The sequence below is a fragment of the Hylobates moloch genome, unplaced genomic scaffold (assembly GCF_009828535.3).
Source record: "Hylobates moloch isolate HMO894 unplaced genomic scaffold, HMol_V3 SCAFFOLD_3, whole genome shotgun sequence".
Lineage (NCBI taxonomy): Eukaryota > Metazoa > Chordata > Mammalia > Primates > Hylobatidae > Hylobates > Hylobates moloch.
The window spans coordinates 82112137-82127205 of NW_026652278.1; the positions used below are offsets into that span (position 1 = coordinate 82112137).

The 15069-nt window shown below is 43.5% G+C and overlaps 1 protein-coding gene across 10 annotated transcripts in view; it reads left to right on the forward strand.

Moving 5' to 3' along the window:
• Window positions 1-9483: 9483 nt before the first annotated feature.
• MAPK8 (mitogen-activated protein kinase 8) overlaps window positions 9484-15069 on the forward strand; it is a 133861-nt gene continuing 128275 nt past the window's right edge. For 5 of the 10 annotated variants that reach the window (XM_058436474.1, XM_032141941.2, XM_032141885.2 and 2 more), the window contains exons 1-2: window positions 9484-9631; window positions 10906-11099. The gene's annotated coding sequence lies outside the window, so the exon portion shown is untranslated. The remainder of the gene's footprint in view (window positions 9632-10905; window positions 11100-15069) is intronic. The other 5 variants (XM_058436475.1, XM_032141931.2, XM_032141876.2 and 2 more) reach the window with 1 other exon arrangement.

The window sequence follows — 15069 nt, forward strand, 5'->3', positions numbered from 1 at the left end:
TACTTATCAAATGAAATGGTGTAATAATAATTCATGACAAACATTATAAACCTATAAATTGCTCCCCAAACCTATTTATGGTATCATTAATTTTATATAATACAATAAGCAATAATACTTTATTAAGTATTATTAAGGTGGTATTTTGATTGATCATAATATTTTTCTGGATCACTTTTCTAAAAATATGTTTGTTAGGTCATTAAAATGTATAGCTTTAGCCACTTTAAAAACAATTAACTTTCAATTAATATAATTAAAAGCAATGTCAGTTGCTCTTGGCAAATGCACAAAGATAATTTTTGGTAATTTTAAATTTTGAGAAGGATCATTCTACAGATGTGATTATTCCTGGAAATGTTAAGATTTTTTTTTAGATTATGACAACATTAGAATAAATTTATGATAAGTTATTTCAAAATATAAATTTTAGTACATCTAGAACTGATGCTTCTTAAGAAACAATTTTTCTAAAAATATTTAACTTGTCATACAACTTAATTTCACATAAGTTGTGTAATTTCAAATGTAAATTTAAACAATGGTATTTTAATGTTTCCTCTGACATTTTCTGTAATTTGTGGAAGCTGCGCAGGAAACAAAGTGTCTTTATGGTTTGTCTATAATTTAAAATAGCCATTTATACATTAATGCTATATCCTTGTATCTTCTATCACAAAAGAAAGTTAATTTTAAAATGTCTTCCTCATTAATAATTGGTTTATCTGAAGCTTCATAGGAAAATAGTATTCTTTTTCATTGAATATGACAATAGTTTATCTTAATTTTTACTTCTAAGCCTGTGGATATTCATTTTGCAATGTTGTAGCAGTTTTCAAAAGCAAATATTCTAAACTCTTTGAAGAACTCTAAGAATTCCTTGATATGCTTTATTGCAATGTCTTTGTTGCATTTTTATTTGGTAATAAGAGTACAGTTTTGTGATAAATGTACAGTTTGTAGCTACCAAAGTTTACTGCCCCAGCATGGAAAGTTTCTGTCCCATAGTTTAGGCCAAAGTGCAGATACCCTGAGATGGGCTCTGGGTACTGATGAGGAGACATGTCCCACTGGGGTTCCAGTCTAGCCCCTCCTCTCTCTGAGATATGGCCAGTATCTCTTACTGTTGCTGCTGCCATAGCCAACACCAATCTGGGCCCATGCTCTGGTTCCAATTGTCCCTTCAAAGTCTCACAGTGCCCCAGGCTTCCCCAGGCACACATGTGTGCTGGACAGTGGGCCTGGGCCCATGCTGCACGCCTTGCTGCCCAGCATATCTCCTCTGCCCATGCTTGTGCTCCAGTGTACCATCAGACTGCACTCACAAAACACAAATCCAAAGATGAAATTATAAGAATTGCAAGATGGCAACAGCAGAGCATTAAACCAGCCATGGACTCCTTGTGAGAGCAGGGTCCCATGTGACTGCACAGGCCAAATGCTAATGAAGCCGGTGCTGCCCAAAGAATTTGCTGTATAGGAAAGGGATTATATAATTTAGTCATTCAAACCTGGATGCTTTTGAAAGTGCCAGACACACAATTAATAATCACTCTGGGGCAACAGGTATAAACTGGACCCATCCTGGACAACCTGGGGCATCTGATCCAACTAGGAGTCCAACACAAGAGGCTCATATTCCCTGACTGTGAGTGATCTTCACTTCTGCAATGGACCAGCCGTACACATGTGTGAACATGCGTAGGGTACTCTACACGGGAAATCTAAAATACGGTGTCTCAACCAGTTCCTCTCTGTCCATCTCCTTCTTACATGCTCGCATCTGAATTTACCACCATTCTCAGTCCCAAAGAACTGAAAACCTTGCTCCCTGTGTAAATTTTGCCCCAATATATTTGTCCTCTTCTGGCCTCACTGCCCTCCCAGCCTGGGCCCCAGAGTCCTTACCCTGATAATCTCTGGGGCACCTTCAACGCTTTGATGTCCATCTTTCTGTTTGACATGCCCAGGAAAAGAAACCCAGCTCCCAGATATACCCCTCCACATGCTGTCTCTATTTCTCTACCTCTGTTGACAAGGACTCTAGAGAAAAGTCCACAATTGTGTCACTGAGAATCCACGGCTTTTCATCTCAGCGGAGCACCACCTGAGAACCCTTGAGCTCACCGTTTACCTTGGCACTCGTAAATGTCTTGCCTTAGATAGATCTGTAAGCTGCAGGACTGATGTGGTGGGGAGATTTCTGGTGCCTTGGCTAGTTTCCTCAGGGGAATTTTGCTTCCGTGTAGTTTTTTCCCCCATCACTTTTGGTTAAAATCTGTGCCTCAGAGGCCAGCTATTGATACTTGGTTTTCTTTGGCTTGCCTCTTACAGCCCTTTCCAGTCTCCCTTTGGGGTTGCAGACCTCAGAAATAGTGAAGGAAATTCTGCTCCTTAGGTTCTGATGTCCCACTCTGCTGTGAGGCTAGATGGGGCCAAATATTTGAATCCAATGTAGTTTGTGTGGTTCTTCCTTCTCTGAGTGCGTGGGTAGGTGCCCTCACAAAGAGTTTCAAATGGGAGGGTCCCCATTCCTACTAGGGCACACCCTTGTAGTGGACCTTGCTTGATGGCTTGAGGATAGAGAGAATCTCATACCATGGCCCTGCCTTTGGGAAGAGGGTATTTGTGATATCACTGTTGTTCCTGCTAACGCCAAAGAGAAATCCTGCTCCCAGCTCTGCACAGATTGGCAGTACCAACCACACTTTGGCTTTTCAAGGAAATAGAATACTACAGGGGGCAAGGGAAGTGGTGAGCTGGGGTGTGGGTTTGAGACCTTATCCAGTCTTCATGACTTAGTACTCCCAGAAATAGATTTCTGCCCTATCTACCCTGGACTGCTTATTCCTCAAGCATGGCTGGAGCATTTGGGGAGGAATGCTTATTTATTTATTTATTTAAGACAGGTCTTGCTCTGCCACCCAGGCTGCAGTGCAGTGGCATGATCACGGCTCCCTGCAATTTCAACCTCCTGGGCTCAAGCAATCTTCTCACCTCAGCCTCACAAGTAGCTGGGACTACAGTGCTCACCACCAGGCCTGGCTAATTTTTTTTTTTTTTTTTTTTGAGTTGGAGCCTCACTTTGTGCTTTGTTGCCCAGGCTGGTCTCAAACTCCTGGGCTCAAATGATTTTCCCACCTTGGCCTCCCAAAGTGCTGGGATTACAGGTGTAAGCCACCATGCCTGGCTTCACTTATTTTCCTGTGTAGCTGTCCCTCCTTTAAGAGACCCACACCTTGAAGGGTTATGATACCTCCCTCTGCCTTTTCCCAAGCCCAAAAACCCTATTTGCCTCTGCTAGCTTCCCAGACCCACAACAAGCCTCAAGCTGGCCAGGCTGACCAGCTATGCCAACCCTCAGCTGAGAGTGAATCCTGTAGGTTTTTGGCAAGAGAAGAAATGCGACCTACCCTCAGAAGTGAAGCTGTCATTGACTGGGAATCTGCTTCAGGGACAGGTTTAAGAAGCCATTGAAAGTTCCTTCAAATTGTCTTCTAATCTCCACTTTCCAGAAGCAAGAGCACCTTCTCAGGAGCATCAGAGGGCCTCAGGGATCATCTGTGAGTCAGGAACATGAGAATGCCCCAGCAGAGGTTGCTGGCAAGTCTGCGGCAGGGAAACACATCCGCTTGCCTTCTGAGGGGCTCAAAACCCTGCCACCTGCAGAGACTCTTAACTCTCCAGTGATGCCAGAATCTCTTTCTCATTTCCCAATGATGCCACAAAGAGTCTTTTCAAATCTAGCCAAGAATGAGTAGGACTGTTGGCCAGGGTTGGGAATTCACAGGGGTCTCTCTGCCAAAGGCTCATTGGTGGAATGCCTGCCAGTCTAGCATGAGCTCCAGTTTTACATCTGAAGGGTGAGGGTGAAGGCCAGCAGGTAAAGGTGGAGATAGGGGTGGAGGGGGCTGGTAATGAAGTGTTGTTTTCTCTCCATCATGGGACCTTGGCATAGGTTCTACAGTGCAGGAGCTATGAAAGGCAAAATTTCACTGGGCTCAAAGAAATTCTTAGCTAATAATTATAGATGGCGTAGGGCGTTGATGCTAAGAGACCTGGTAGAAAGCTTTCTTCTAAAACATTTACTTATTTAAAACAACAAATAATTTATTTACAGGTTGTATGACTTCAATAATATATTATTTCTCTCCTATTTAATTTCCTTTATATTTTTTTCTCCAGAGGATGAACACTGAATATCTTCAGTTTCTGGGTACTATGGACTGAACTGTGTCTCTGTCTCCTCTAATTTCATATGTTGAAGCCCCAGCTCCCATTGTAATGGCATTAGGAGGTGGGGCCTTTGGGAGGTGATTAGGGTTGGACAAGGTCAGGAGGGTGGGGCCTACATGGTGGAATTACCATCCTCATAAGAAGAGACACCAGAGAGCTCTCTCTCTCTCTCTCTGCCTCTCTCTCTCACTCTGCCATGTGAGGACACAGCAAGAAGGTGACTGTCTGCAAGCTGAGAAAGGCGACTTCACCAGAACCGGCCCATACTGGCACACCCCAATCTCAGACTTCCAGCCTTTAGAATTTCGAGAAAATAAATTTCTGTCGCTTAAGCCACCTAGTTTATGATATTTTGTGATGGCAGCCCAAGCTAAGGCAGTGGGTGTGGATGGAGAGAGGACAATTTAGCATATGTGTAAGATGTGGGAGGTGGGCAAAACACTGGAAAAAAAGAACCAATAATGAAAGTAAGAATAAAGAATGAAAGCACAAAAGCTAACGGAGAGCAAGATGTTCTGTCCAGTTGCTCTGAGATTTTAAAAAAACAGAAAATATGCCAAATTTCTTAGGGCACTGGCTTTCATTTTTGGCTACAAATTAAAATTACCTGAGAGGATCTGAAAAAAGCTACAGAAGCCTGGGCTCCACCCCAGACGACTGGAGAAGGAGCACCAGACATGGAACCTGGGTGTGGGTAGTGTTTTGTTTTGTTTTGCTTGAGACGGAGTCTTGCTCTGTCGCCCAGGCTGGAGTGCAGTGGCGTGATCTTGGCTCTGCAACCTCCACCTCCCAGGTTCAAGTGATTCTCCTGCCTCATCCTCCTGAGTAGCTGAGATTACAGGCGTGCGCCACCACGACCAGCTAATTTTTGTATTTTTAATAGTGATGGGGTTTCACCATGTTTGTCAGGCTGGTCTTGAACTCCTGACCTTGTGATCCACCTGCCTCGGCCTCCCAAGCGCTAGGATTACAGGCATGAGCCACCATGTTAGCTGGGTGTGGGTAGTTTCAAAGCCCCCCCCCCCCCACCCAGGTGATTAAAATGAGCAGGGTGACTTGTGAGTCAGTGTCCTGCTGCTGGGATTCTCAAACTCAAATGGGCATCAGAAATGCCTCGGGGGGGCTCATTAAAACACAGATTGCTGGGCTTCTTCCTCAAGGTTTCTCACTCAGCCGGTCTGAGGTGAGTATGAGAATTTGCATTTTCGACAAGTTCTCAGCTGATGCTGGTCTGGGGAACCACAATTTGAAAACCATCGTCTTAGAGGAATAAATGCTGACCTTTTTTTTTTTCCCATGGAAATATGCATGTGTACTCAATCTATAAGCTTGACTAGCTTAGTTGGTTCTCTCTTGCATGTACCTGTAAGCAAAAACAGGGTACCACTCGTAACTTCAAATCAGAGTTCTGCCCATTCTGTCTCCACTTCATTTTGTTCAAGTTGCGACTGAGGAGCTCGGGTAATTTTTGGCCCTTTCCTACCCCTGAGGGGCCACAGTTCTTGCAGTTGGAGGATGGATTTACAATATGAACACTCATCTTTCCTCTACTCATGCATCCAGGGTCTGTCTTGCTCTATTGGGAGCCAGCAGGCTGTACCTTGAAAGATTCTCAAAGAACATCCCTGAGTCAGAGACTGACTGACCAAGGTGCTGAACCTCTCCCTCCCGTTGGGGGAAAAGTAGACTTGACAGGAGACACAGGTGGAGACGAGACTGGGAGGGTTGAAAGCAAGGCTAACAGAGAAGGATGGTGGTGGAGGTGGAGTCAGGGGAGAGGGAGTGTCCTTGAAGATGGCCTTCTGCAGGCTTTAGTTGGTAAGTACCTTCCCACCAACCCAACTCCCCACCCCTGGGGTGAGGTCAGGGAATTAGGAAGTAAGTTGAAGTCTCAACTTTCAGTTTCTGCACCCTGAACAGCTTGGTGATATTCACCTGACTACCTTAGCCAAAGAAACATCTTCAGCGCAATCCAGTGTGTGTGGTCTGGGATGACAAGGGAAGAGGTACTCTGGCAGAGTACAACCTCTTCTTGAACATCCCTCAGGGCTCCAGCAAAGACTGAGTTTGAAAGGCCTACAGTTCCTCTTCTCTCCTTTCCCTATCCCAGCCTCAGAGGTATCCAAAGACCAGGTGTCCCCAAGACAGCTCCCCTGGGACAAGAGACAAGAAACCTGAATTCACTATATTTTCCTCTTTTTCTGAGTCAGCCTCTTAATCGGTTAACAAGGAACCCTAACAGCTTGACAAGAAAGAATTGTATGAGAAGGAAGAAGAAGGCCCAACACTGCATCTGGGTTACAAAAAGCATTTTGAGTTTGCAGAATATCAGAGATAATTACATTCCATCAGAAATAGCAAAATGCTTTCTGAAATCAGTCACACACACACACAAACACACAAATGCACACATGTAAATATGTGGAATGTTCTTTCTAGATGTAGATAATCAGAAACTGACCATGGTAGACTGATGCTAAGTCAGAAGCTCACTCTGTGGAGTGAGACAGAGGCTGTTATTAACAATAGCATCACAGAACTGGGCGTGAAACTCTGGAGCTCTGCTCCCAGCAACTCCCCTCACTTCACAACAGCTCTAAGGGTTGTATTGTTTTTTGTTACCTCCAGGCCTTTAATTTGCCTGGTGAAGAGTAGGTGGTACCTCTTGTCTGTGCACTCAATCACACCCCATTCTCCCTGGAAACACAAGTCTTCCTTCTCTTTTGTGTGTATTCAACCTCTCCCTCTCAACAGTCTTCCCATCAGATGTAAAATATGCTTGTATCCTACTTCACTGCCTGACTCATCCATATTCACCACCTTTATTTTCTCACCTCCCATTCATTTCCCAGCCCACTCTAATTCACTTCTGGTTCTATTACTCCAGGATTCCAAGCCTCCTCTTATGTTTAATATTATTGATCAGCCCTTTCTTCTTGAACACCTCTCTCCTGGTTATCCTTCTATCTCCCTGGCAGCTCATCACAGACTCATCTTTCCCTTTGTGGCCCTTTAACACTGAAGTTCCCCAAGCCTTGTTGCAGGCCCTCTCTTCAGGCCTAGGCTGACCCATCTATCCCAAGGCTTCAAGGAATCACTCACTGTCAATGATTCGTCTCTTAACCAGCTGAACCTCAGCTCTGTATATCCAACCACCAACTTAACATCAGTTTTGGGCATCTCAAAAGCCTTCAAACAGCCAAACAGTCTGCTCTCATGATATTTTAATGTCAGTCTGGTCCCTTTCCAAGATTCCCATCTTGGTAAACCAGCACTAACATCCATCCTTGGCCACAAGCCAGAAACCTCTGAGTTTTCCTTGATGACTCCCTCTCCTTCATTGCCCCACATAACCCATCACTTGGAGAATGTGCAAGTTCTGCCCCTTGGACCTCCTAAATAATTCACAGATCTTTCCATGTCCATCAACTATTTCCATGACCATCACCCTAGATCAAGCTTCCACCTCTTACCGTCTAGGCTACTCCTACATCCACCTGGGCTCTTTCTTTCCAATAAGGAATCTTTTCAAGAAGCTATTCTGACCATGCCATACCCTTTGCTGAATATGTCAGGGGCTTTCCGTTGCACTTAGGATAAAAAGATTTTCAACATGGCCAATATGGCTGTCCAACGTTTGGTCCCTTTACCAATCTTCCTGACTTCATCTCATAGCTTCTTCTTCCTTGCTCCTCCAGCAGAGCTGGCCTTTCCTGAATTTCTCCATCTTATCCTGCTTAATCTCATCATAGGACCTTTGCATGCAAAGTTACCTCTAAAATATTCTCTGTCTAGTCAAACCTATTCCCAGCTCAAGTGACAGGTCCTCAGGGAAATCTTTTCTGGCCTTATTAACTAGTGTATTAATTGGTTTCATAGTATTATGTATCCTTAACAATTTGTATTATAAAACAGTGACAATTTTGCGTTTACTGTTATCACTGTCATAGTACAGTGATTAAATCTGTAAACTCTATTGTATTGCCTGGCACTGAATGGGCATGCAATAAATAATTATTGCAGATATAAAGGATTGAAGGAAGGAAATTAAGAAGGTTGAGAGGGAGGGAGAGAGGAAATGGGAAGAGAATGAATGAATAATCATCTGTATGTTCGCTTTCAGAATCACCAGAAACAGGCCAGCCCCACATGTAATAGGAAAGTAGTCTACCCGAAATCATTCATTTATTCAACAAATATTTATATATTCATTATTAAAGTAACTTACTTGTTTCTGATTGTGAACATAACTATTCCCCTCGGAAAGCATGAGAAAATACCCAAAATATAAAAGAGAACCAAGTCACCCTTTATTCCATAGTCCAATGATGAACCATTGTTAACATAATTTGTTGTATTTCTTTCTAGGTTTTTTTCTATGTGTATATATAGTATCTAAGTGGGACCCTGCTATATATAAGACTTGTTTCTTGCTTCTTTCTCTTAATGATATATTGTGAACATTTTCCTATGTTGTTAAGAATTCCTTGAACGCATGGCATTTAAATTGCTAAAATGTATTCTACCGCATGGATGTAGGTAATTTAAACGCCTTTCCACCCATTGTTGGATATTTAAAGGGCTTGTCAATTTATCGCTTCTGTAACATTTACACGCTTTGTGGGGCCTCAGAGGTAAACCAGGTAATGCAAGGAATCTGGGAAGAGGTGGATTTGCAAGGAATCTCGGAGGAGGTGGATTTTGGAAAAACCGGAGGCAGCTTTTCCCGGGTAGCTGAAGAGAACACTTAGCTCTCTGCAGGTTGCTGGGACCCGGACAGGTGTCCTCAGAATGGAACGTATTGTCGGTCAAGATAACCAGCTCTTCATCACTCAGGTGTGTACCCGGAGGGAGTGCCTGTTCGCTGCGCAGGTTAGGCCTAAGCGCACCTGCCCTTCAAACCCTGTGCCGACGAGGCCCGAAGGCTTAAGCTCTGACCTGGCTACCCTTGCCAACCAGATGCGGTGCCCTGGGGCCACGCGCCGCCACGTGCCGCCACAGGGCCCGCCCCTCCCGCTCCAGGCCTCGCCCCTCACCCACCGCCCTCGGAGGCTCTCTCCGCGGCTCCGCCTCCAGGCGACCTCCGCAAGTCCTCTCGGAACCCCTGGAGTAGCCCCGCCCCCGGGCGGCGGCCCCGCCCCCGCAATCCGGGCCCCGGGGCTGCCCCGCCCCGCAGGCCGCTCGGGAGGAGCGGGGGCGGGGCCCTGCGCGATGACGTCCGCGGGCGTGCGCGGTGACGGCCCGCGTCCCTGTTACTCAGCGGAGGGGCCGAGGCCGGACGAGGCGGCTTGGATCGCGGAGCCGCGAGCAGCGCTGGGTAACGGCCGCGGCGACCGCCCGGACGGTCCCTGTCCCCGCTGGCGGGCTTCCCTGTCGCCGTTCGCTGCGCTGCCGGGTGAGTGCGGCGGACGCCGCAGGGCCGGGGCGGCAGGCGGCCCCGTCGTGTTTATGTTATTGTGCCGCTGCCGCCGCCGCCTTCTCAGCCGTAACCCCCTCCTGGGAGTGAGGGCGGGAGCGCGCGGCGGGCGGGGGCGGCGCGGGAACAATAGCGGCGCGGAGGCGGGGGCCAGCCGAGGGGGCGTGGGGCTGCGGGACTTGGGCGCGCTCCGCTGCCCGCCAGCCCGCCTGCCGCCGCGAGCCCCGCCCGCCTGTCCTCTCGCGTCCTCTTCGCGCGGGTCATGCCTCCGCGGCGGGAGAAGAAAATGGAGCGGGGGGGTGGGTGGCAAGTTCTGAAACACTTCGGCAAGGGTCGGACGGAGGCGTCTTTGCGGCCTGCCGCGCCCTGGATGCCTCCCGGGCGGCGGGGAGCCGGGGAGAGCGCTTCTGCCGGCGGGTCCCCAAGCCTGCCCCGCGCCCATGGGGACCGTATTTTGCTTCTCGGTGGTTTCTTTGTGCTAACGTTCTGGGCGAACGCAGGCAGCAGCGCTGAAGAGGGCCGGGGTGGCCTGCAGCTCTGGGCTGCAAGGCAGAGCCCAGGCCCGTGGCTCGGGTGGGAGGTGTCCATCCAGCTTGGCCCGAGATTCGGTGGTCAGCGCGCATTTCTCTTGAGGGTCACTCGGTGGTGACCTTTTGACTTTTTCACCCCATCCTCCCATCTCTTTGTCTCGCATTTGTGTTCCCGATTCAGAGATGGTAGAACTAAGTCCATTTTAAAGTACCCTGATTAACACTTTCCGTTTTCATTTCTGAAAGTTCCCCGCCTGGTCTTTACTGCGAATTTAATAACATGTTGACTACATGGCATTGTCCAGTGATTACTATTTTTACCTCTGAAATTCAGCGATCCTTCCAGTAGAATTCTGGTCCGTCAGTCCATTGTGTTTTGAGATAAGCGTCCAGCAAGTACCTCCTTGGCAATTAGAACATCTGTTTTTTCATTCATTCATTCATTCAGCAACTGTTTAGTACCGTACCCAGATGAAGAGGTTTGGTTTGAAGGTAAAGAAAAGTATCCTTTCATGGAAGAGGATGCTTTGACTGAAGTATAATAGATGGACCTTTAAATGAGACAATTACATAAGTGATGTCTGTTAAGGAAGGTATGGTTATATTCTGGGTCATTTTTTAAGCAGTATATCTGGAAGTTCAAGTGTAATATTAGGAAGTAGAATTAGATTTGGTCTAAATATACAACAGCTTTTATTTATTTCTAAATTTTATTTTTTCCAGTCTTGCAGCCTTACAGTCATTTGTAATGGTTACCTCAGATTCCCCTGCTGTGGTTAACGTTAAACCTAGGAGGTCAGATGCTCTAAGTGAACATGTTTAGTGCTGTGCCTGACAAAAGCAAGCAATCAAAATGGGACTTCCTTGAGGGCAGGCCTGTCTTGCATCTGTTTCTCCACCACCTAGCCTGGAATATAGTAAGTGTTCAATAAAAGTCGGATTGATGAAAAGCTCTTTATAATTGATAATATTTAAAATCAAGCCTTAAAAAAAAACCGTAATGTTCTCCATAAAGTTTTGGAAGCTTCATGCAACTGTCACTTCAGATGGCTAAATGATCAGTTCATGTACATTATCTGTTATGATGACATGGGCTTTTGAATCACGTGTAGGTCATTCACTGTCCTAAAATAAAATCTTGTCTAAATGTTTTTTTTTAATATGATTAATAAGGTAGGTTGTGGAGTGTGTGTTTCTGTGTATGTACTAGTTTATGTGTGTCTGTGTGTGCATGTACGTAATCCACACACAGGCACACATAAACTGGTATTTCAGTAGGGATCTAAAATGATTGCATTTATAATTTTGTGAATATTATTTGAAAGGTTTTTGGTGACTCTTGTGGAAAATTGAGGACAAAACCACATCAATGTTTTATTAGAAATATTTCTAATATTTTAGAAATGTTTACTTGAAATGTTTGGTTTTAAGTTCTAACTTGTATTAACACAATTGGTACAAAATATGAGCCTAAAACTCAAAATAATTGATTTATCGAAGTTAAAGCTCTTTTCCACTTACTAAATACAGTTTAGCGTTTGTTTTGGATTTGAAAGAATATGAAATGAGTGAACTAATTAATGAGTTTCTTATTATTTGCTGTAAAGTGGAAATGAAGAAATGAGAAAATGATACTTTTTTAAGATGAGGGATGAAAATCTTCGAGATACCAAAGTTTTATTGCTTTACCTAGTTAAGGTATGTCAGATTCTAGTAGGGGTTACTGACAATCCTTTGGCAGTAGCTCACAGGCTGTGTAAAGAACCAGAATTGTGTTATTTTGTTTTCCAAATTGTTGGTTTTTAAAAATAGCTTTATTGCAATTTAATTGACATAAAATTCACCAGTTAGAGTGTATATATTTCCGTGGTTTTTAGTATATTCACAATGTTGTGCATTGATCACCATCACCAATTCCAGAACATTGTCATCACCCCAAGAAGAAACACCATATCCATTAGCAGTCACTCTGAATTTCACTTCAAATTATGCTTTAAAGAGATATAGCATCGATTCTGTTAGTAAATATATTCCTTTAATAAGTATGAAAAGGGCTCCTTTTAAGTGTCCTGTCTTGGCAGAACAGGAAACTATATCCTTCATACTCCTTTAGATCGTGGGGGAAATGCCATTTGGAAAGGAAGTTAGTGCAAGAATAAATTGCACACAAATTAATGTGGTTAGGATCTTAACTATTTGCTCCATGCCTGATATTATCAAAGTGACCTTGTGAGGATGAGATGTTCAGTGAAACAATTTGAAGTAATTTGTTGTTAAATGACTAGTCCCCAACTATCCTAGTGCTAAGAGGTTGTTGAATAGGAGCCTGCTTCTTGTTGGTCTGCTTTGCCAGCGGGTTGACTTTTGACATATTTGAGTCATCTACATGGTTGAGATGCTTTGTTGCACGAGTAGAAATACAAAATAATGTCTGACATTAGGATTCCAGTGCTCTAGAGGTCTCTGGTCAAGTCAATGGTATGGGTAGTAGCTTTTCTGATTCACATAGTCCAAGGAAGTCATTATAACCACATAGCATTATATATGAATCATTTGCCTATGTCAGTGAACTGTGATGCTGATTGTCTTAATCATGAACTCTTTACCTGAACATTTAGAAGCCTTGCATTCTTACTCTTAATGCAAGTTAAGTTGAACTTTGATTTCAGAAGTGAGTTGACTGAAAGGTAACAGGAGTATTGAAATGAGTTATCCTGTCATTCAGGTCAATAGGTGGAGCTAGAGCAATCCAGGAATCAGACCTACGTTCATTTCTCAGTTCTGCCATCTGGACTTTGTCATCCAGTTCTGGAACTTTAGGCAAGTGCCTTAATGTTTTTGGCTTTAAAACTATAAACTGAGGCTGTCAGAACTTTTTTTTATAGAAGGCTTCTTCCTCAGATAGGTGGTTCTTGAGAAAACATACTAGGACAAAAAGAGCCCTTCTTGGGTGATAATCAGAAGCCTAAGTTAAGAACAGTAGTTAAAGTTAGGATTTTGTAATTTTGTAATTTCCAGAAGCCAAAAAAATTGTTGAGTTGAATTTTTTCTTTAATATCCAGACTTAGAAAACAAATGGAAGGCTTCACCATAAGCTAGGGATTCTTGGAAAGGTAGGTTTTTATTCCACAGCATCATGCCTTCTCATGAGACCCTGTGCTCTCAGAGACTTTGTGGAAGACATAAAATGAAGAGTTCATTATACTCAGGAAGCTTATAATCAAGGATGAGACTGAAGGCATTAGTAAACAGTTAATTTATGCTCTTTTAAAAGGTATATGAAAGGGTTCCCGCCAAACAAAAGCCCACTTCACATCGCTGTACAGGCCAAATTTCACTGAAATCCAGTTTTTAAAATTTGTGTGTGTGTGTGTGTGTGTGTGTGTGTGTGTATGTGTGTGTATATATGTGTGTGGAGAGAGACAGGAGACACCTTTTTGGAAAACTTAGTAGCTTCCATTCTTTTTCTTGGAGGTGGGTTATATCACAAATACAAGAGATACCTGTGTTTCCTGTTACCCTTTATTATATTTCAGATTTAGTTAAAATCTGCCATTCTTTAGAAAGTTAAGGAACTCAAACCTTGCAGTGATTGCTAGCGTGGGTTTTAAGGTCAGCCCTGAGTTCTAACCATGCTCCAATCTAAGTAACTGTGGTATAGGCTAGTTCAGGTTATGTACCATATTTGGGCCTGTTTTATTGTCTGTCAAATGAAAGTAATAATAGCACATAACCTCATAGGGCTGTGAAGTTTAAATAAGGTACTGCATATAAAGTGCCTGGCACTGGTATGGTGCCTGCAATGCTAGATATAAGTATTCAGGTAGTTTTTGCTATTGTTATCACTTATTTTTAACTTTGAACAAACATAAAATGCCAAGTAAACGTCAGACTAGTTTAATGCACAGTGTCCATTCTAATTCTCTGGAATATGCCATTTGTTTCACTCTGCATCTCTGGGGGGTTTATTTAAAATTCGATCATCTCGTGTAATCTGAATTGACTGAGATGATTTATATTAACATTTGGACCAGTAATCCTCTCTATCTTAAAATTTGGAAATGTTCCAAAAGCAAATATTGAAGGGAACATATTTGCCACTTTCACGATTTTTTGCCTTTTGCCACAGGAGAAAATTGCCTAAGCTTTCCTAGGTTTGTTATAGACATTTAAAGGAATGAGAATTCAGGAGCTACGAATAGCTTTATCATGTGACACATTTGAAGAAAATGGAATGCTGTCACATCTTTTAAATTTAGTGTTATTGGGATCTTTGATTCTGTGAAGATTGCAAATTTGTCAGAGACCTGGTAACCACAACAATTCATTGAGGCCTGGAGGCTTCTTAAAAAATGAGGAAGATTATTTATTAGTGCCACTTAGAAATATTATCTTTACTGTATTTTCTGTGGTTTTCTAAGTCTTCTGTTTAGCGTTTCTATGGTTATAATGGTAGATTAAATTTCTTGTTCCTCCTCAAGAGCATCTACTATGAGATGACACTGGTTTTTACTTCGGCAGTATTTACTGATCATTGCATTATACCAATCCAGGTATTCAATGATGTGGGAGCCAAAGGAAATAGAAGTCAGTTTCTACCCTCAGTGAGCCGAGTATAATTTGATAGAAGATAAGGATTAACGTAAGCACATTTATGTCCTAACACAAGGAAGCAAATATTGTTAGTCATTTCATTAGGAATTTCTTTTGTCATTGGGGCATTTGGGGCCTTCCAAACCTTACATCTCTTGCCATGCCTTTGTACTCACTCGATAAACCTCAGAAAGCAAGATATCTTCTTTTCTGATTCCTGGTTTAAGTTGAGAGTGTGGTGCACATTAGTCAAAATCCAAATCATAAGAAAAGGCAAACCTTATGAATTCATTT